At 58.4% G+C, this 22,111-nt stretch overlaps 1 protein-coding gene across 5 annotated transcripts in view; it reads left to right on the top strand.

Moving 5' to 3' along the window:
- Positions 1-22,111, top strand: part of nipal3 (NIPA like domain containing 3) — a 288,597-nt gene that overhangs the window by 185,986 nt on the left and 80,500 nt on the right. The window lies entirely within an intron of this gene.

The raw sequence follows: 22,111 nt of genomic DNA, 5'->3' as shown, positions 1-22,111 counted from the left end.
CCTGGGTTCAGATCCTCAGGTACTGAGCACTCCCCTGGGTTCAGATCCTCACACACTAGGCACTCCCCTGGGGTTCAGATCCTCAGACACTGAGCACTCCCCTGGGGTTCAGATCCTCAGGTACTGAGCACTCCCCTGGGGTTCAGATCCTCAGGTACTGAGCACTCCCCTGGGTTCAGATCCTCAGACACTGGGCTCTCCCCTGAGGTTCAGATCCTCAGGTACTGAGCACTCCCCTGGGTTCAGATCCTCAGACACTGAGCACTCCCCTGGGTTCAGATACTCAGACACTGAGCACTCCCCTGGGGTTCAGATCCTCAGGTACTGAGCACTCCCCTGTGGTTCAGATCCTCAGGTACTGAGCACTCCCCTGGGTTCAGATCCTCAGACACTGGGCTCTCCCCTGAGGTTCAGATCCTCAGGTACTGAGCACTCCCCTGGGTTCAGATCCTCAGACACTGAGCACTCCCCTGAGGTTCAGATCCTCAGGTACTGAGCACTCCCCTGGGTTCAGATCCTCAGACACTGGGCACTCCCCTGGGGTTCAGATCCTCAGACACGAGGCACTCCTCTGGGGTTCAGATCCTCAGACACTGAGCACTCCCCTGGGGTTCAGATCCTCAGACACTGGGCACTCCCCTGGGGTTCAGATCCTCAGACACTGGGCACTCCCCTGGGGTTCAGATCCTCAGGTACTGAGCACTCCCCTGGGTTCAGATCCTCAGACACTGAGCACTCCCCTGGGTTCAGATCCTCAGGTTCTGAGCACTCCCCTGGGGTTCAGATCCTCAGGTACTGAGCACTCCCCTGGGTTCAGATCCTCTGACACTGGGCACTCCCCTGGGGTTCAGATCCTCAGACACTAGGCACTCCCCTGGGGTTCAGATCCTCAGGTCCTGGGCTCTCCCTTGGGTTCAGATCCTCAGGTACTGAGCACTCCCCTGGGTTCAGATCCTCAGGTACTGAGCACTCCCCTGGGGTTCAGATCCTCAGACACAAGGCACTCCCCTGTGGTTCAGATCCTCAGGTACTGCGCACTCCCCTGGGTTCAGATCCTCAGACACTGGGCACTCCCCTGGGGTTCAGATCCTCAGGTACTGAGCACTCCCCTGGGTTCAGATCCTCAGACACTGGGCACTCCCCTGGGGTTCAGATCCTCAGACACTGGGCACTCCCCTGGGGTTCAGATACTCAGACACTAGGCACTCCCCTGGGTTCAGATCCTCAGACACTGAGCACTCCCCTGCGTTCAGATACTCAGACACTGAGCACTCCCCTGGGGTTCAGATCCTCAGACACTGAGCACTCCCCTGGTGTTCAGATCCCCAGACACGAGGCACTCCCCTGGGGTTCAGATCCTCAGACACGAGGCACTCCCCTGGGTTCAGATCCTCAGACACTGAGCACTCCCCTGGGGTTCAGATCCTCAGGTACTGAGCACTCCCCTGGGTTCATATCCTCAGACACTGGGCACTCCCCTGGGGTTCAAATCCTCAGGTACTGAGCACTCCCCTGTGGTTCAGATCGTCAGGTACTGAGCACTCCCCTGGGTTCAGATCCTCAGACACTGGGCACTCCCCTGGGGTTCAAATCCTCAGGTACTGAGCACTCCCCTGGGTTCAGATCCTCAGACACTGGGCACTCCCCTGGGCTTCAAATCCTCAGGTACTGAGCACTCCCCTGGGTTCAGATCCTCAGACACTGGGCACTCCCCTGGGTTCAGATCCTCAGACACTGAGCACTCCCCTGGGTTCAGTTCCTCAGACACTGGGCACTCCACTGGGGTTCAGATCCTCAGGTACTGAGCACTCCCCTGGGTTCAGATCCTCAGACACTAGGCATTCCACTGGGGTTCAGATCCTCAGGTACTGAGCACTCCCCTGGGTTCAGATCCTCAGGTACTGAGCACTCCCCTGGGTTCAGATCCTCACACACTAGGCACTCCCCTGGGGTTCAGATCCTCAGACACTGAGCACTCCCCTGGGGTTCAGATCCTCAGGTACTGAGCACTCCCCTGGGGTTCAGATCCTCAGGTACTGAGCACTCCCCTGGGTTCAGATCCTCAGACACTGGGCTCTCCCCTGAGGTTCAGATCCTCAGGTACTGAGCACTCCCCTGGGTTCAGATCCTCAGACACTGAGCACTCCCCTGGGTTCAGATACTCAGACACTGAGCACTCCCCTGGGGTTCAGATCCTCAGGTACTGAGCACTCCCCTGTGGTTCAGATCCTCAGGTACTGAGCACTCCCCTGGGTTCAGATCCTCAGACACTGGGCTCTCCCCTGAGGTTCAGATCCTCAGGTACTGAGCACTCCCCTGGGTTCAGATCCTCAGACACTGAGCACTCCCCTGAGGTTCAGATCCTCAGGTACTGAGCACTCCCCTGGGTTCAGATCCTCAGACACTGGGCACTCCCCTGGGGTTCAGATCCTCAGACACGAGGCACTCCTCTGGGGTTCAGATCCTCAGACACGAGGCACTCCCCTGGGTTCAGATCCTCAGACACTGAGCACTCCCCTGGGGTCCAGATCCTCAGGTACTGAGCACTCCCCTGCGTTCAGATCCTCAGACACTGAGCACTCCCCTGGGGTTCAGATCCTCAGGTACTGAGCACTCCCCTGGGTTCAGATCCTCAGACACTGGGCACTCCCCTGGGGTTCAAATCCTCAGGTACTGAGCACTCCCCTGGGTTCAGATCCTCAGACACTGGGCACTCCCCTGGGCTTCAAATCCTCAGGTACTGAGCGCTCCCCTGGGTTCAGATCCTCAGACACTGAGCACTCCCCTGGGTTCAGATCCTCAGACACTGAGCACTCCCCTGGGTTCAGATCCTCAGACACTGGGCACTCCCCTGGGTTCAGATCCTCAGACACTGGGCACTCCCCTGGGTTCAGATCCTCAGACACTGAGCACTGCCCTGGGTTCAGATCCTCAGGTGCTGAGCACTCCCCTGGGTTCAGATCCTCAGACACTGGGCACTCCCCGGGCTTCAAATCCTCAGGTACTGGGCACTCCCCTGGGTTCAGATCCTCAGGGACTGAGCACTCCCCTGGGTTCAGATCCTCAGACACTGGGCACTCCCCTGGGTTCAGATCCTCAGGTACTGAGTACTCCCCTGGGTTCAGATCCTCAGACACTGGGCACTCCCCTGGGTTCAGATCCTCAGGTACTGAGTACTCCCCTGGGTTCAGATCCTCAGACACTGAGCACTCCCCTGGGTTCAGATCCTCAGACACTGGGCACTCTCCTGGGTTCATATCCTCAGGTACTGGGCACTCCCCTGGGTTCAGATCCTCAGGTACTGAGCACTCCCCTGGGTTCAGATCCTCAGACACTGAGCACTCCCCTGGGGTTCAGATCCTCAGGTACTGAGCACTCCCCTGGGTTCAGATCCTCAGACACTGAGCACTCCCCTGGGTTCAGATCCTCAGACACTGGGCTCTCCCCTGAGGTTCAGATCCTCAGGTACTGAGCACTCCCCTGGGTTCAGATCCTCAGACACTGGGCACTCCCCTGGGCTTCAAATCCTCAGGTACTGAGCACTCCCCTGGGTTCAGATCCTCAGACACTGGGCACTCCCCTGGGTTCAGATCCTCAGACACTGAGCACTCCCCTGGGTTCAGATCCTCAGACACTGAGCACTCCCCTGGGTTCAGATCCTCAGGTACTGGGCACTCCCCTGGGTTCAGATCCTCAGGTACTGAGCACTCCCCTGGGTTCAGATCCTCAGACACTGAGCACTCCCCTGGGGTTCAGATCCTCAGGTACTGGGCAATCCCCTGGGTTCAGATCCTCAGACACTAGGCACTCCCCTGGGGTTCAGATCCTCAGACACTGAGCACTCCCCTGGGGTTCAGATCCTCAGACACTGGGCACTCCCCTGGGGTTCAGATCCTCAGACACTGGGCACTCCCCTGGGGTTCAGATCCTCAGGTACTGAGCACTCCCCTGGGTTCAGATCCTCAGACACTGAGCACTCCCCTGGGTTCAGATCCTCAGGTTCTGAGCACTCCCCTGGGGTTCAGATCCTCAGGTACTGAGCACTCCCCTGGGTTCAGATCCTCTGACACTGGGCACTCCCCTGGGGTTCAGATCCTCAGACACTAGGCACTCCCCTGGGGTTCAGATCCTCAGGTCCTGGGCTCTCCCTTGGGTTCAGATCCTCAGGTACTGAGCACTCCCCTGGGTTCAGATCCTCAGGTACTGAGCACTCCCCTGGGGTTCAGATCCTCAGACACAAGGCACTCCCCTGGGGTTCAGATCCTCAGGTACTGCGCACTCCCCTGGGTTCAGATCCTCAGACACTGGGCACTCCCCTGGGGTTCAGATCCTCAGGTACTGAGCACTCCCCTGGGTTCAGATCCTCAGACACTGGGCACTCCCCTGGGGTTCAGATCCTCAGACACTGGGCACTCCCCTGGGGTTCAGATACTCAGACACTAGGCACTCCCCTGGGTTCAGATCCTCAGACACTGAGCACTCCCCTGGGTTCAGATACTCAGACACTGAGCACTCCCCTGGGGTTCAGATCCTCAGACACTGAGCACTCCCCTGGTGTTCAGATCCCCAGACACGAGGCACTCCCCTGGGGTTCAGATCCTCAGACACGAGGCACTCCCCTGGGTTCAGATCCTCAGACACTGAGCACTCCCCTGGGGTTCAGATCCTCAGGTACTGAGCACTCCCCTGGGTTCATATCCTCAGACACTGGGCACTCCCCTGGGGTTCAAATCCTCAGGTACTGAGCACTCCCCTGTGGTTCAGATCGTCAGGTACTGAGCACTCCCCTGGGTTCAGATCCTCAGACACTGGGCACTCCCCTGGGGTTCAAATCCTCAGGTACTGAGCACTCCCCTGGGTTCAGATCCTCAGACACTGGGCACTCCCCTGGGCTTCAAATCCTCAGGTACTGAGCACTCCCCTGGGTTCAGATCCTCAGACACTGGGCACTCCCCTGGGTTCAGATCCTCAGACACTGAGCACTCCCCTGGGTTCAGTTCCTCAGACACTGGGCACTCCACTGGGGTTCAGATCCTCAGGTACTGAGCACTCCCCTGGGTTCAGATCCTCAGACACTAGGCATTCCACTGGGGTTCAGATCCTCAGGTACTGAGCACTCCCCTGGGTTCAGATCCTCAGGTACTGAGCACTCCCCTGGGTTCAGATCCTCACACACTAGGCACTCCCCTGGGTTCAGATACTCAGACACTGAGCACTCCCCTGGGGTTCAGATCCTCAGGTACTGAGCACTCCCCTGTGGTTCAGATCCTCAGGTACTGAGCACTCCCCTGGGGTTCAGATCCTCAGACACTGAGCACTCCCCTGGGGTTCAGATCCTCAGGTACTGAGCACTCCCCTGGGGTTCAGATCCTCAGGTACTGAGCACTCCCCTGGGTTCAGATCCTCAGACACTGGGCTCTCCCCTGAGGTTCAGATCCTCAGGTACTGAGCACTCCCCTGGGTTCAGATCCTCAGACACTGAGCACTCCCCTGGGTTCAGATACTCAGACACTGAGCACTCCCCTGGGGTTCAGATCCTCAGGTACTGAGCACTCCCCTGTGGTTCAGATCCTCAGGTACTGAGCACTCCCCTGGGTTCAGATCCTCAGACACTGGGCTCTCCCCTGAGGTTCAGATCCTCAGGTACTGAGCACTCCCCTGGGTTCAGATCCTCAGACACTGAGCACTCCCCTGAGGTTCAGATCCTCAGGTACTGAGCACTCCCCTGGGTTCAGATCCTCAGACACTGGGCACTCCCCTGGGGTTCAGATCCTCAGACACGAGGCACTCCTCTGGGGTTCAGATCCTCAGACACGAGGCACTCCCCTGGGTTCAGATCCTCAGACACTGAGCACTCCCCTGGGGTCCAGATCCTCAGGTACTGAGCACTCCCCTGCGTTCAGATCCTCAGACACTGAGCACTCCCCTGGGGTTCAGATCCTCAGGTACTGAGCACTCCCCTGGGTTCAGATCCTCAGACACTGGGCACTCCCCTGGGGTTCAAATCCTCAGGTACTGAGCACTCCCCTGGGTTCAGATCCTCAGACACTGGGCACTCCCCTGGGCTTCAAATCCTCAGGTACTGAGCACTCCCCTGGGTTCAGATCCTCAGACACTGGGCACTCCCCTGGGTTCAGATCCTCAGACACTGAGCACTCCCCTGGGTTCAGATCCTCAGACACTGAGCACTCCCCTGGGTTCAGATCCTCAGACACTGGGCACTCCCCTGGGTTCAGATCCTCAGACACTGGGCACTCCCCTGGGTTCAGATCCTCAGACACTGAGCACTGCCCTGGGTTCAGATCCTCAGGTGCTGAGCACTCCCCTGGGTTCAGATCCTCAGACACTGGGCACTCCCCGGGCTTCAAATCCTCAGGTACTGGGCACTCCCCTGGGTTCAGATCCTCAGGTACTGAGCACTCCCCTGGGTTCAGATCCTCAGACACTGGGCACTCCCCTGGGTTCAGATCCTCAGGTACTGAGTACTCCCCTGGGTTCAGATCCTCAGACACTGGGCACTCCCTTGGGTTCAGATCCTCAGGTACTGAGCACTCCCCTGGGTTCAGATCCTCAGACACTGGGCACTCTCCTGGGTTCATATCCTCAGGTACTGGGCACTCCCCTGGGTTCAGATCCTCAGGTACTGAGCACTCCCCTGGGTTCAGATCCTCAGACACTGAGCACTCCCCTGGGGTTCAGATCCTCAGGTACTGAGCACTCCCCTGGGTTCAGATCCTCAGACACTGTGCATTCCTCTGGGGTTCAGCACCTCAGGTACTGAGCACTCCCCTGGGTTCAGATCCTCAGACACTGGGCACTCCCCTGGGTTCAGATCCTCAGGTACTGAGTACTCCCCTGGGTTCAGATCCTCAGACACTGGGCACTCCCCTGGGTTCAGATCCTCAGGTACTGAGCACTCCCCTGGGTTCAGATCCTCAGACACTGGGCACTCTCCTGGGTTCATATCCTCAGGTACTGGGCACTCCCCTGGGTTCAGATCCTCAGGGACTGAGCACTCCCCTGGGTTCAGATCCTCAGACACTGAGCACTCCCCTGGGGTTCAGATCCTCAGGTACTGAGCACTCCCCTGGGTTCAGATCCTCACACACTAGGCACTCCCCTGGGGTTCAGATCCTCAGACACTGAGCACTCCCCTGGGGTTCAGATCCTCAGGTACTGAGCACTCCCCTGGGGTTCAGATCCTCAGGGACTGAGCACTCCCCTGGGTTCAGATCCTCAGACACTGGGCTCTCCCCTGAGGTTCAGATCCTCAGGTACTGAGCACTCCCCTGGGTTCAGATCCTCAGACACTGAGCACTCCCCTGGGTTCAGATACTCAGACACTGAGCACTCCCCTGGGGTTCAGATCCTCAGGTACTGAGCACTCCCCTGTGGTTCAGATCCTCAGGTACTGAGCACTCCCCTGGGTTCAGATCCTCAGACACTGGGCTCTCCCCTGAGGTTCAGATCCTCAGGTACTGAGCACTCCCCTGGGTTCAGATCCTCAGACACTGAGCACTCCCCTGAGGTTCAGATCCTCAGGTACTGAGCACTCCCCTGGGTTCAGATCCTCAGACACTGGGCACTCCCCTGGGGTTCAGATCCTCAGACACGAGGCACTCCTCTGGGGTTCAGATCCTCAGACACGAGGCACTCCCCTGGGTTCAGATCCTCAGACACTGAGCACTCCCCTGGGGTCCAGATCCTCAGGTACTGAGCACTCCCCTGCGTTCAGATCCTCAGACACTGAGCACTCCCCTGGGGTTCAGATCCTCAGGTACTGAGCACTCCCCTGGGTTCAGATCCTCAGACACTGGGCACTCCCCTGGGGTTCAAATCCTCAGGTACTGAGCACTCCCCTGGGTTCAGATCCTCAGACACTGGGCACTCCCCTGGGCTTCAAATCCTCAGGTACTGAGCACTCCCCTGGGTTCAGATCCTCAGACACTGGGCACTCCCCTGGGTTCAGATCCTCAGACACTGAGCACTCCCCTGGGTTCAGATCCTCAGACACTGAGCACTCCCCTGGGTTCAGATCCTCAGACACTGGGCTCTCCCCTGGGTTCAGATCCTCAGACACTGGGCACTCCCCTGGGTTCAGATCCTCAGACACTGAGCACTGCCCTGGGTTCAGATCCTCAGGTGCTGAGCACTCCCCTGGGTTCAGATCCTCAGACACTGGGCACTCCCCGGGCTTCAAATCCTCAGGTACTGGGCACTCCCCTGGGTTCAGATCCTCAGGTACTGAGCACTCCCCTGGGTTCAGATCCTCAGACACTGGGCACTCCCCTGGGTTCAGATCCTCAGGTACTGAGTACTCCCCTGGGTTCAGATCCTCAGACACTGGGCACTCCCTTGGGTTCAGATCCTCAGGTACTGAGCACTCCCCTGGGTTCAGATCCTCAGACACTGAGCACTCCCCTGGGTTCAGATCCTCAGGTACTGAGCACTCCCCTGGGTTCAGATCCTCACACACTAGGCTCTCCCCTGGGGTTCAGATTCTCAGACACTGAGCACTCTCCTGGGGTTCAGATCCTCAGGTACTGAGCACTCCCCTGGGGTTCAGATCCTCAGGTACTGAGCACTCCCTGGGTTCAGATCCTCAGACACTGGGCTCTCCCCTGAGGTTCAGATCCTCAGGTACTGAGCACTCCCCTGGGGTTCAGATCCTCAGACACTGAGCACTCCCCTGGGTTCAGATCCTCAGACACTGAGCACTCCCCTGGGTTCAGATACTCAGACACTGAGCACTCCCCTGGGGTTCAGATCCTCAGACACGAGGCACTCCTCTGGGGTTCAGATCCTCAGACACGAGGCACTCCCCTGGGTTCAGATCCTCAGACACTGAGCACTCCCCTGGGGTCCAGATCCTCAGGTGCTGAGCACTCCCCTGGGTTCAGATCCTCAGGTACTGAGCACTCCCCTGGGTTCAGATCCTCAGACACTGGGCACTCCCCTGGGGTTCAAATCCTCAGGTACTGAGCACTCCCCTGGGTTCAGATCCTCAGACACTGAGCACTCCCCTGGGTTCAGTTCCTCAGACACTGGGCACTCCCCTGGGCTTCAAATCCTCAGGTACTGAGCACTCCCCTGGGTTCAGATCCTCAGACACTGGGCACTCCCCTGGGTTCAGATCCTCAGACACTGAGCACTCCCCTGGGTTCAGTTCCTCAGACACTGGGCACTCCACTGGGGTTCAGATCCTCAGGTACTGAGCACTCCCCTGGGTTCAGTTCCTCAGACACTGAGCACTCCCCTGGGTTCAGATCCTCAGGTACTGAGCACTCCCCTGGGTTCAGATCCTCACACACTAGGCTCTCCCCTGGGGTTCAGATTCTCAGACACTGAGCACTCTCCTGGGGTTCAGATCCTCAGGTACTGAGCACTCCCCTGGGGTTCAGATCCTCAGGTACTGAGCACTCCCTGGGTTCAGATCCTCAGACACTGGGCTCTCCCCTGAGGTTCAGATCCTCAGGTACTGAGCACTCCCCTGGGGTTCAGATCCTCAGACACTGAGCACTCCCCTGGGTTCAGATCCTCAGACACTGAGCACTCCCCTGGGTTCAGATACTCAGACACTGAGCACTCCCCTGGGGTTCAGATCCTCAGACACGAGGCACTCCTCTGGGGTTCAGATCCTCAGACACGAGGCACTCCCCTGGGTTCAGATCCTCAGACACTGAGCACTCCCCTGGGGTCCAGATCCTCAGGTGCTGAGCACTCCCCTGGGTTCAGATCCTCAGGTACTGAGCACTCCCCTGGGTTCAGATCCTCAGACACTGGGCACTCCCCTGGGGTTCAAATCCTCAGGTACTGAGCACTCCCCTGGGTTCAGATCCTCAGACACTGAGCACTCCTCTGGGTTCAGATCCTCAGACACTGGGCACTCCCCTGGGCTTCAAATCCTCAGGTGCTGAGCACTCCCCTGGGTTCAGATCCTCAGACACTGGGCACTCCCCTGGGCTTCAAATCCTCAGGTACTGAGCACTCCCCTGGGTTCAGATCCTCAGACACTGAGCACTCCCCTGGGTTCAGATCCTCAGACACTGAGCACTCCCCTGGGTTCAGATCCTCAGGTACTGGGCACTCCCCTGGGTTCAGATCCTCAGGTACTGAGCACTCCCCTGGGTTCAGATCCTCAGACACTGAGCACTCCCCTGGGGTTCAGATCCTCAGGTACTGGGCAATCCCCTGGGTTCAGATCCTCAGACACTAGGCACTCCCCTGGGGTTCAGATCCTCAGACACTGAGCACTCCCCTGGGGTTCAGATCCTCAGACACTGGGCACTCCCCTGGGGTTCAGATCCTCAGACACTGGGCACTCCCCTGGGGTTCAGATCCTCAGGTACTGAGCACTCCCCTGGGTTCAGATCCTCAGACACTGAGCACTCCCCTGGGTTCAGATCCTCAGGTTCTGAGCACTCCCCTGGGGTTCAGATCCTCAGGTACTGAGCACTCCCCTGGGTTCAGATCCTCTGACACTGGGCACTCCCCTGGGGTTCAGATCCTCAGACACTAGGCACTCCCCTGGGGTTCAGATCCTCAGGTCCTGGGCTCTCCCTTGGGTTCAGATCCTCAGGTACTGAGCACTCCCCTGGGTTCAGATCCTCAGGTACTGAGCACTCCCCTGGGGTTCAGATCCTCAGACACAAGGCACTCCCCTGTGGTTCAGATCCTCAGGTACTGCGCACTCCCCTGGGTTCAGATCCTCAGACACTGGGCACTCCCCTGGGGTTCAGATCCTCAGGTACTGAGCACTCCCCTGGGTTCAGATCCTCAGACACTGGGCACTCCCCTGGGGTTCAGATCCTCAGACACTGGGCACTCCCCTGGGGTTCAGATACTCAGACACTAGGCACTCCCCTGGGTTCAGATCCTCAGACACTGAGCACTCCCCTGCGTTCAGATACTCAGACACTGAGCACTCCCCTGGGGTTCAGATCCTCAGACACTGAGCACTCCCCTGGTGTTCAGATCCCCAGACACGAGGCACTCCCCTGGGGTTCAGATCCTCAGACACGAGGCACTCCCCTGGGTTCAGATCCTCAGACACTGAGCACTCCCCTGGGGTTCAGATCCTCAGGTACTGAGCACTCCCCTGGGTTCATATCCTCAGACACTGGGCACTCCCCTGGGGTTCAAATCCTCAGGTACTGAGCACTCCCCTGTGGTTCAGATCGTCAGGTACTGAGCACTCCCCTGGGTTCAGATCCTCAGACACTGGGCACTCCCCTGGGGTTCAAATCCTCAGGTACTGAGCACTCCCCTGGGTTCAGATCCTCAGACACTGGGCACTCCCCTGGGCTTCAAATCCTCAGGTACTGAGCACTCCCCTGGGTTCAGATCCTCAGACACTGGGCACTCCCCTGGGTTCAGATCCTCAGACACTGAGCACTCCCCTGGGTTCAGTTCCTCAGACACTGGGCACTCCACTGGGGTTCAGATCCTCAGGTACTGAGCACTCCCCTGGGTTCAGATCCTCAGACACTAGGCATTCCACTGGGGTTCAGATCCTCAGGTACTGAGCACTCCCCTGGGTTCAGATCCTCAGGTACTGAGCACTCCCCTGGGTTCAGATCCTCACACACTAGGCACTCCCCTGGGGTTCAGATCCTCAGACACTGAGCACTCCCCTGGGGTTCAGATCCTCAGGTACTGAGCACTCCCCTGGGGTTCAGATCCTCAGGTACTGAGCACTCCCCTGGGTTCAGATCCTCAGACACTGGGCTCTCCCCTGAGGTTCAGATCCTCAGGTACTGAGCACTCCCCTGGGTTCAGATCCTCAGACACTGAGCACTCCCCTGGGTTCAGATACTCAGACACTGAGCACTCCCCTGGGGTTCAGATCCTCAGGTACTGAGCACTCCCCTGTGGTTCAGATCCTCAGGTACTGAGCACTCCCCTGGGTTCAGATCCTCAGACACTGGGCTCTCCCCTGAGGTTCAGATCCTCAGGTACTGAGCACTCCCCTGGGTTCAGATCCTCAGACACTGAGCACTCCCCTGAGGTTCAGATCCTCAGGTACTGAGCACTCCCCTGGGTTCAGATCCTCAGACACTGGGCACTCCCCTGGGGTTCAGATCCTCAGACACGAGGCACTCCTCTGGGGTTCAGATCCTCAGACACGAGGCACTCCCCTGGGTTCAGATCCTCAGACACTGAGCACTCCCCTGGGGTCCAGATCCTCAGGTACTGAGCACTCCCCTGCGTTCAGATCCTCAGACACTGAGCACTCCCCTGGGGTTCAGATCCTCAGGTACTGAGCACTCCCCTGGGTTCAGATCCTCAGACACTGGGCACTCCCCTGGGGTTCAAATCCTCAGGTACTGAGCACTCCCCTGGGTTCAGATCCTCAGACACTGGGCACTCCCCTGGGCTTCAAATCCTCAGGTACTGAGCGCTCCCCTGGGTTCAGATCCTCAGACACTGAGCACTCCCCTGGGTTCAGATCCTCAGACACTGAGCACTCCCCTGGGTTCAGATCCTCAGACACTGGGCACTCCCCTGGGTTCAGATCCTCAGACACTGGGCACTCCCCTGGGTTCAGATCCTCAGACACTGAGCACTGCCCTGGGTTCAGATCCTCAGGTGCTGAGCACTCCCCTGGGTTCAGATCCTCAGACACTGGGCACTCCCCGGGCTTCAAATCCTCAGGTACTGGGCACTCCCCTGGGTTCAGATCCTCAGGGACTGAGCACTCCCCTGGGTTCAGATCCTCAGACACTGGGCACTCCCCTGGGTTCAGATCCTCAGGTACTGAGTACTCCCCTGGGTTCAGATCCTCAGACACTGGGCACTCCCCTGGGTTCAGATCCTCAGGTACTGAGTACTCCCCTGGGTTCAGATCCTCAGACACTGAGCACTCCCCTGGGTTCAGATCCTCAGACACTGGGCACTCTCCTGGGTTCATATCCTCAGGTACTGGGCACTCCCCTGGGTTCAGATCCTCAGGTACTGAGCACTCCCCTGGGTTCAGATCCTCAGACACTGAGCACTCCCCTGGGGTTCAGATCCTCAGGTACTGAGCACTCCCCTGGGTTCAGATCCTCAGACACTGAGCACTCCCCTGGGTTCAGATCCTCAGACACTGGGCTCTCCCCTGAGGTTCAGATCCTCAGGTACTGAGCACTCCCCTGGGTTCAGATCCTCAGACACTGGGCACTCCCCTGGGCTTCAAATCCTCAGGTACTGAGCACTCCCCTGGGTTCAGATCCTCAGACACTGGGCACTCCCCTGGGTTCAGATCCTCAGACACTGAGCACTCCCCTGGGTTCAGATCCTCAGACACTGAGCACTCCCCTGGGTTCAGATCCTCAGGTACTGGGCACTCCCCTGGGTTCAGATCCTCAGGTACTGAGCACTCCCCTGGGTTCAGATCCTCAGACACTGAGCACTCCCCTGGGGTTCAGATCCTCAGGTACTGGGCAATCCCCTGGGTTCAGATCCTCAGACACTAGGCACTCCCCTGGGGTTCAGATCCTCAGACACTGAGCACTCCCCTGGGGTTCAGATCCTCAGACACTGGGCACTCCCCTGGGGTTCAGATCCTCAGACACTGGGCACTCCCCTGGGGTTCAGATCCTCAGGTACTGAGCACTCCCCTGGGTTCAGATCCTCAGACACTGAGCACTCCCCTGGGTTCAGATCCTCAGGTTCTGAGCACTCCCCTGGGGTTCAGATCCTCAGGTACTGAGCACTCCCCTGGGTTCAGATCCTCTGACACTGGGCACTCCCCTGGGGTTCAGATCCTCAGACACTAGGCACTCCCCTGGGGTTCAGATCCTCAGGTCCTGGGCTCTCCCTTGGGTTCAGATCCTCAGGTACTGAGCACTCCCCTGGGTTCAGATCCTCAGGTACTGAGCACTCCCCTGGGGTTCAGATCCTCAGACACAAGGCACTCCCCTGGGGTTCAGATCCTCAGGTACTGCGCACTCCCCTGGGTTCAGATCCTCAGACACTGGGCACTCCCCTGGGGTTCAGATCCTCAGGTACTGAGCACTCCCCTGGATTCAGATCCTCAGACACTGGGCACTCCCCTGGGGTTCAGATCCTCAGACACTGGGCACTCCCCTGGGGTTCAGATACTCAGACACTAGGCACTCCCCTGGGTTCAGATCCTCAGACACTGAGCACTCCCCTGGGTTCAGATACTCAGACACTGAGCACTCCCCTGGGGTTCAGATCCTCAGACACTGAGCACTCCCCTGGTGTTCAGATCCCCAGACACGAGGCACTCCCCTGGGGTTCAGATCCTCAGACACGAGGCACTCCCCTGGGTTCAGATCCTCAGACACTGAGCACTCCCCTGGGGTTCAGATCCTCAGGTACTGAGCACTCCCCTGGGTTCATATCCTCAGACACTGGGCACTCCCCTGGGGTTCAAATCCTCAGGTACTGAGCACTCCCCTGTGGTTCAGATCGTCAGGTACTGAGCACTCCCCTGGGTTCAGATCCTCAGACACTGGGCACTCCCCTGGGGTTCAAATCCTCAGGTACTGAGCACTCCCCTGGGTTCAGATCCTCAGACACTGGACACTCCCCTGGGCTTCAAATCCTCAGGTACTGAGCACTCCCCTGGGTTCAGATCCTCAGACACTGGGCACTCCCCTGGGTTCAGATCCTCAGACACTGAGCACTCCCCTGGGTTCAGTTCCTCAGACACTGGGCACTCCACTGGGGTTCAGATCCTCAGGTACTGAGCACTCCCCTGGGTTCAGATCCTCAGACACTAGGCATTCCACTGGGGTTCAGATCCTCAGGTACTGAGCACTCCCCTGGGTTCAGATCCTCAGGTACTGAGCACTCCCCTGGGTTCAGATCCTCACACACTAGGCACTCCCCTGGGTTCAGATACTCAGACACTGAGCACTCCCCTGGGGTTCAGATCCTCAGGTACTGAGCACTCCCCTGTGGTTCAGATCCTCAGGTACTGAGCACTCCCCTGGGGTTCAGATCCTCAGACACTGAGCACTCCCCTGGGGTTCAGATCCTCAGGTACTGAGCACTCCCCTGGGGTTCAGATCCTCAGGTACTGAGCACTCCCCTGGGTTCAGATCCTCAGACACTGGGCTCTCCCCTGAGGTTCAGATCCTCAGGTACTGAGCACTCCCCTGGGTTCAGATCCTCAGACACTGAGCACTCCCCTGGGTTCAGATACTCAGACACTGAGCACTCCCCTGGGGTTCAGATCCTCAGGTACTGAGCACTCCCCTGTGGTTCAGATCCTCAGGTACTGAGCACTCCCCTGGGTTCAGATCCTCAGACACTGGGCTCTCCCCTGAGGTTCAGATCCTCAGGTACTGAGCACTCCCCTGGGTTCAGATCCTCAGACACTGAGCACTCCCCTGAGGTTCAGATCCTCAGGTACTGAGCACTCCCCTGGGTTCAGATCCTCAGACACTGGGCACTCCCCTGGGGTTCAGATCCTCAGACACGAGGCACTCCTCTGGGGTTCAGATCCTCAGACACGAGGCACTCCCCTGGGTTCAGATCCTCAGACACTGAGCACTCCCCTGGGGTCCAGATCCTCAGGTACTGAGCACTCCCCTGCGTTCAGATCCTCAGACACTGAGCACTCCCCTGGGGTTCAGATCCTCAGGTACTGAGCACTCCCCTGGGTTCAGATCCTCAGACACTGGGCACTCCCCTGGGGTTCAAATCCTCAGGTACTGAGCACTCCCCTGGGTTCAGATCCTCAGACACTGGGCACTCCCCTGGGCTTCAAATCCTCAGGTACTGAGCACTCCCCTGGGTTCAGATCCTCAGACACTGGGCACTCCCCTGGGTTCAGATCCTCAGACACTGAGCACTCCCCTGGGTTCAGATCCTCAGACACTGAGCACTCCCCTGGGTTCAGATCCTCAGACACTGGGCACTCCCCTGGGTTCAGATCCTCAGACACTGGGCACTCCCCTGGGTTCAGATCCTCAGACACTGAGCACTGCCCTGGGTTCAGATCCTCAGGTGCTGAGCACTCCCCTGGGTTCAGATCCTCAGACACTGGGCACTCCCCGGGCTTCAAATCCTCAGGTACTGGGCACTCCCCTGGGTTCAGATCCTCAGGTACTGAGCACTCCCCTGGGTTCAGATCCTCAGACACTGGGCACTCCCCTGGGTTCAGATCCTCAGGTACTGAGTACTCCCCTGGGTTCAGATCCTCAGACACTGGGCACTCCCTTGGGTTCAGATCCTCAGGTACTGAGCACTCCCCTGGGTTCAGATCCTCAGACACTGGGCACTCTCCTGGGTTCATATCCTCAGGTACTGGGCACTCCCCTGGGTTCAGATCCTCAGGTACTGAGCACTCCCCTGGGGTTCAGATCCTCAGGTACTGAGCACTCCCCTGGGTTCAGATCCTCAGACACTGTGCATTCCTCTGGGGTTCAGCACCTCAGGTACTGAGCACTCCCCTGGGTTCAGATCCTCAGACACTGGGCACTCCCCTGGGTTCAGATCCTCAGGTACTGAGTACTCCCCTGGGTTCAGATCCTCAGACACTGGGCACTCCCCTGGGTTCAGATCCTCAGGTACTGAGCACTCCCCTGGGTTCAGATCCTCAGACACTGGGCACTCTCCTGGGTTCATATCCTCAGGTACTGGGCACTCCCCTGGGTTCAGATCCTCAGGGACTGAGCACTCCCCTGGGTTCAGATCCTCAGACACTGAGCACTCCCCTGGGGTTCAGATCCTCAGGTACTGAGCACTCCCCTGGGTTCAGATCCTCACACACTAGGCACTCCCCTGGGGTTCAGATCCTCAGACACTGAGCACTCCCCTGGGGTTCAGATCCTCAGGTACTGAGCACTCCCCTGGGGTTCAGATCCTCAGGGACTGAGCACTCCCCTGGGTTCAGATCCTCAGACACTGGGCTCTCCCCTGAGGTTCAGATCCTCAGGTACTGAGCACTCCCCTGGGTTCAGATCCTCAGACACTGAGCACTCCCCTGGGTTCAGATACTCAGACACTGAGCACTCCCCTGGGGTTCAGATCCTCAGGTACTGAGCACTCCCCTGTGGTTCAGATCCTCAGGTACTGAGCACTCCCCTGGGTTCAGATCCTCAGACACTGGGCTCTCCCCTGAGGTTCAGATCCTCAGGTACTGAGCACTCCCCTGGGTTCAGATCCTCAGACACTGAGCACTCCCCTGAGGTTCAGATCCTCAGGTACTGAGCACTCCCCTGGGTTCAGATCCTCAGACACTGGGCACTCCCCTGGGGTTCAGATCCTCAGACACGAGGCACTCCTCTGGGGTTCAGATCCTCAGACACGAGGCACTCCCCTGGGTTCAGATCCTCAGACACTGAGCACTCCCCTGGGGTCCAGATCCTCAGGTACTGAGCACTCCCCTGCGTTCAGATCCTCAGACACTGAGCACTCCCCTGGGGTTCAGATCCTCAGGTACTGAGCACTCCCCTGGGTTCAGATCCTCAGACACTGGGCACTCCCCTGGGGTTCAAATCCTCAGGTACTGAGCACTCCCCTGGGTTCAGATCCTCAGACACTGGGCACTCCCCTGGGCTTCAAATCCTCAGGTACTGAGCACTCCCCTGGGTTCAGATCCTCAGACACTGGGCACTCCCCTGGGTTCAGATCCTCAGACACTGAGCACTCCCCTGGGTTCAGATCCTCAGACACTGAGCACTCCCCTGGGTTCAGATCCTCAGACACTGGGCTCTCCCCTGGGTTCAGATCCTCAGACACTGGGCACTCCCCTGGGTTCAGATCCTCAGACACTGAGCACTGCCCTGGGTTCAGATCCTCAGGTGCTGAGCACTCCCCTGGGTTCAGATCCTCAGACACTGGGCACTCCCCGGGCTTCAAATCCTCAGGTACTGGGCACTCCCCTGGGTTCAGATCCTCAGGTACTGAGCACTCCCCTGGGTTCAGATCCTCAGACACTGGGCACTCCCCTGGGTTCAGATCCTCAGGTACTGAGTACTCCCCTGGGTTCAGATCCTCAGACACTGGGCACTCCCTTGGGTTCAGATCCTCAGGTACTGAGTACTCCCCTGGGTTCAGATCCTCAGACACTGGGCACTCTCCTGGGTTCATATCCTCAGGTACTGGGCACTCCCCTGGGTTCAGATCCTCAGGTACTGAGCACTCCCCTGGGTTCAGATCCTCAGACACTGAGCACTCCCCTGGGGTTCAGATCCTCAGGTACTGAGCACTCCCCTGGGTTCAGATCCTCAGACACTGGGCACTCCCCTGGGTTCAGATCCTCAGGTACTGAGTACTCCCCTGGGTTCAGATCCTCAGACACTGGGCACTCCCCTGGGTTCAGATCCTCAGGTACTGAGCACTCCCCTGGGTTCAGATCCTCAGACACTGGGCACTCTCCTGGGTTCATATCCTCAGGTACTGGGCACTCCCCTGGGTTCAGATCCTCAGGGACTGAGCACTCCCCTGGGTTCAGATCCTCAGACACTGAGCACTCCCCTGGGGTTCAGATCCTCAGGTACTGAGCACTCCCCTGGGTTCAGATCCTCAGACACTGGGCACTCCCCTGGGGTTCAAATCCTCAGGTACTGAGCACTCCCCTGGGTTCAGATCCTCAGACACTGGGCACTCCCCTGGGCTTCAAATCCTCAGGTACTGAGCACTCCCCTGGGTTCAGATCCTCAGACACTGGGCACTCCCCTGGGTTCAGATCCTCAGACACTGAGCACTCCCCTGGGTTCAGATCCTCAGACACTGAGCACTCCCCTGGGTTCAGATCCTCAGACACTGGGCACTCCCCTGGGTTCAGATCCTCAGACACTGGGCACTCCCCTGGGTTCAGATCCTCAGACACTGAGCACTGCCCTGGGTTCAGATCCTCAGGTGCTGAGCACTCCCCTGGGTTCAGATCCTCAGACACTGGGCACTCCCCGGGCTTCAAATCCTCAGGTACTGGGCACTCCCCTGGGTTCAGATCCTCAGGTACTGAGCACTCCCCTGGGTTCAGATCCTCAGACACTGGGCACTCCCCTGGGTTCAGATCCTCAGGTACTGAGTACTCCCCTGGGTTCAGATCCTCAGACACTGGGCACTCCCTTGGGTTCAGATCCTCAGGTACTGAGCACTCCCCTGGGTTCAGATCCTCAGACACTGGGCACTCTCCTGGGTTCATATCCTCAGGTACTGGGCACTCCCCTGGGTTCAGATCCTCAGGTACTGAGCACTCCCCTGGGTTCAGATCCTCAGACACTGAGCACTCCCCTGGGTTCAGATCCTCAGGTACTGAGCACTCCCCTGGGTTCAGATCCTCAGACACTGAGCACTCCCCTGGGTTCAGATCCTCAGACACTGTGCATTCCTCTGGGGTTCAGCACCTCAGGTACTGAGCACTCCCCTGTGTTCAGATCCTCAGACACTGGGCACTCCCCTGGGTTCAGATCCTCAGGTACTGAGTACTCCCCTGGGTTCAGATCCTCAGACACTGGGCACTCCCCTGGGTTCAGATCCTCAGGTACTGAGCACTCCCCTGGGTTCAGATCCTCAGACACTGGGCACTCTCCTGGGTTCATATCCTCAGGTACTGGGCACTCCCCTGGGTTCAGATCCTCAGGGACTGAGCACTCCCCTGGGTTCAGATCCTCAGACACTGAGCACTCCCCTGGGGTTCAGATCCTCAGGTACTGAGCACTCCCCTGGGTTCAGATCCTCAGACACTGAGCACTCCCCTGGGGTTCAGATCCTCAGGTACTGAGCACTCCCCTGGGTTCAGATCCTCAGACACTGAGCACTCCCCTGGGTTCAGATCCTCAGACACTGTGCATTCCTCTGGGGTTCAGCTCCTCAGGTACTGAGCACTCCCCTGGGTTCAGATCCTCAGACACTGAGCACTCCCCTGGGGTTCGGATCTCCAGACACTGGGCACTCCCCTGGGGTTCAGATCCTCAGACACGAGGCACTCCCCTGGGGTTCAGATCCTCAGGTACTGAGCACTCCCCTGGGTTCAGATCCTCAGACATTGAGCACTCCCCTGGGGTTCAGATCCTCAGGTACTGAGCACTCCCCTGGGTTCAGATCCTCAGACACTGAGCGCTCCACTGGGGTTCAGATTCTCAGGTACTGAGCACTCCCCTGGGTTCAGATCCTCAGACACTGGGCACTCCCTTGGGGTTTCAAATCCTCAGGTACTGAGCACTCCCCTGCGTTCAGATCCTCAGACACTGGGCACTCCCCTGGGTTCAGATCCTCAGACACTCGGCAATCCCCTGGGGTTCAGATCCTCAGGTACTGAGCACTCCCCGGGGTTCAGATCCTCAGACACTGGGCACTCCCCTGGGGTTCAGATCCTCAGACACTGGGCACTCCCCTGGGGTTCAGATCCTCAGACACTCGGCAATCCCCTGGGGTTCAGATCCTCAGGTACTGAGCACTCCCCTGGGTTCAGATCCTCAGACACTGGGCACTCCCCTGGGGTTCAGATCCTCAGACACTCGGCAATCCCCTGGGGTTCAGATCCTCAGGTACTGAGCACTCCCCGGGGTTCAGATCCTCAGACACTGAGCACTCCCCTGGGGTTCAGATCCTCAGGTACTGAGCACTCCCCTGGGTTCAGATCCTCAGACACTGGGCACTCCCCTGGGGTTCAAATCCTCAGGTACTGAGCACTCCCCTGGGTTCAGATCCTCAGACACTGGGCACTCCCCTGGGTTCAGATCCTCAGACACTGAGCACTCCCCTGGGTTCAGAACCTCAGGCACTAAGCACTCCCCTGGGTTCAGATCCTCAGACACTCGGCAAATCCCCTGGGGTTCAGATCCTCAGGTACTGAGCACTCCCCTGGGTTCAGATCCTCAGACACTGGGCACTCCCCTGGGTTCAGATTCTCAGACACTAGGCACTCCCCTGGGGTTCAGATCCTCAGACACTGAGCACTCCCCTGGGGTTCAAATCCTCAGTTACTGAGCACTCCCCTGGGTTCAGATCGTCAGACACTGGGCACTCCCCTGGGTTCAGATCCTCAGACACTGAGCACTCCCCTGGGGTTCTGATCCTCAGACACTGGGCACTCCCCTGGGGTTCAGATCCTCAGACACTGGGCAGTCCCCTGGGGTTCAGATCCTCAGGTACTGAGCACTCCCCTGGGGTTCAGATCCTCAGGTACTGAGCACTCCCCTGGGTTCAGATCCTCAGGTACTGAGCACTCCCCTGGGTTCAGATCCTCAGACACTGGGCACTCCCCTGGGGTTCAAATCCTCAGACACTGGGCAGTCCCCTGGGATTCAGATCCTCATGTACTGGGCGCTCCCCTGGGTTCAGATCCTCAGACACTGGGCACTCCCCTGGGTTCAGATCCTCAGACACTGGGCACTCCTTTGGGTTCAGATCCTCAGGCATTAAGCACTCCCCGGGCTTCAGATCCTCAGACACTGGGCACTCCCCTGGGTTCAGATCCTCAGACACTGGGCACTCCACTGGGGTTCAGATCCTCAGGTACTGAGCACTCCCCTGGGTTCAGATCCTCAGACACTGGGCACTCCCCTGGGGTTCAGATCCTCAGGTACTGAGCACTCCCCTGGGTTCAGATCCTCAGACACTGGGCACTCCCCTGGGTTCAGATCCTCAGACACTGGGCACTCCACTGGGATTCAGATCCTCAGGTACTGAGCACTCCCCTGGGTTCAGATCCTCAGACACTAGGCACTCCACTGGGTTCAGATCCTCAGACACTGGGCACTCCACTGGGGTTCAGATCCTCAGGTACTGAGCACTCCCCTGGGTTCAGATCCTCAGACACTAGGCACTCCACTGGGTTCAGATCCTCAGACACTGGGCACTCCCCTGGGTTCAGATCCTCAGACACTAGGCACTCCCCTGGGTTCAGATCCTCAGGTACTGAGCACTCCCCTGGGGTTCAGATCCTCAGGTACTGAGCACTCCCCTGGGGTTCAGATCCTCAGGTACTGAGCACTCCCCTGGGGTTCAGATCCTCAGGTACTGAGCACTCCCCTGGGGTTCAGATCCCCAGACACTGGGCACTCCCCTGGGGTTCAGATCCTCAGACACGAGGCACTCCCCTGGGGTTCAGATCCTCAGACACGAGGCACTCCCCTGGGTTCAGATACTCAGACACTGAGCACTCCCCTGGGGTTCAGATCCCCAGACACTGGGCACTCCC

This window comes from Heterodontus francisci, chromosome 31 (assembly GCF_036365525.1).
Source record: "Heterodontus francisci isolate sHetFra1 chromosome 31, sHetFra1.hap1, whole genome shotgun sequence".
Taxonomy (NCBI): domain Eukaryota; kingdom Metazoa; phylum Chordata; class Chondrichthyes; order Heterodontiformes; family Heterodontidae; genus Heterodontus; species Heterodontus francisci.
This window is presented reverse-complemented; position numbering and strand designations above follow the sequence as displayed.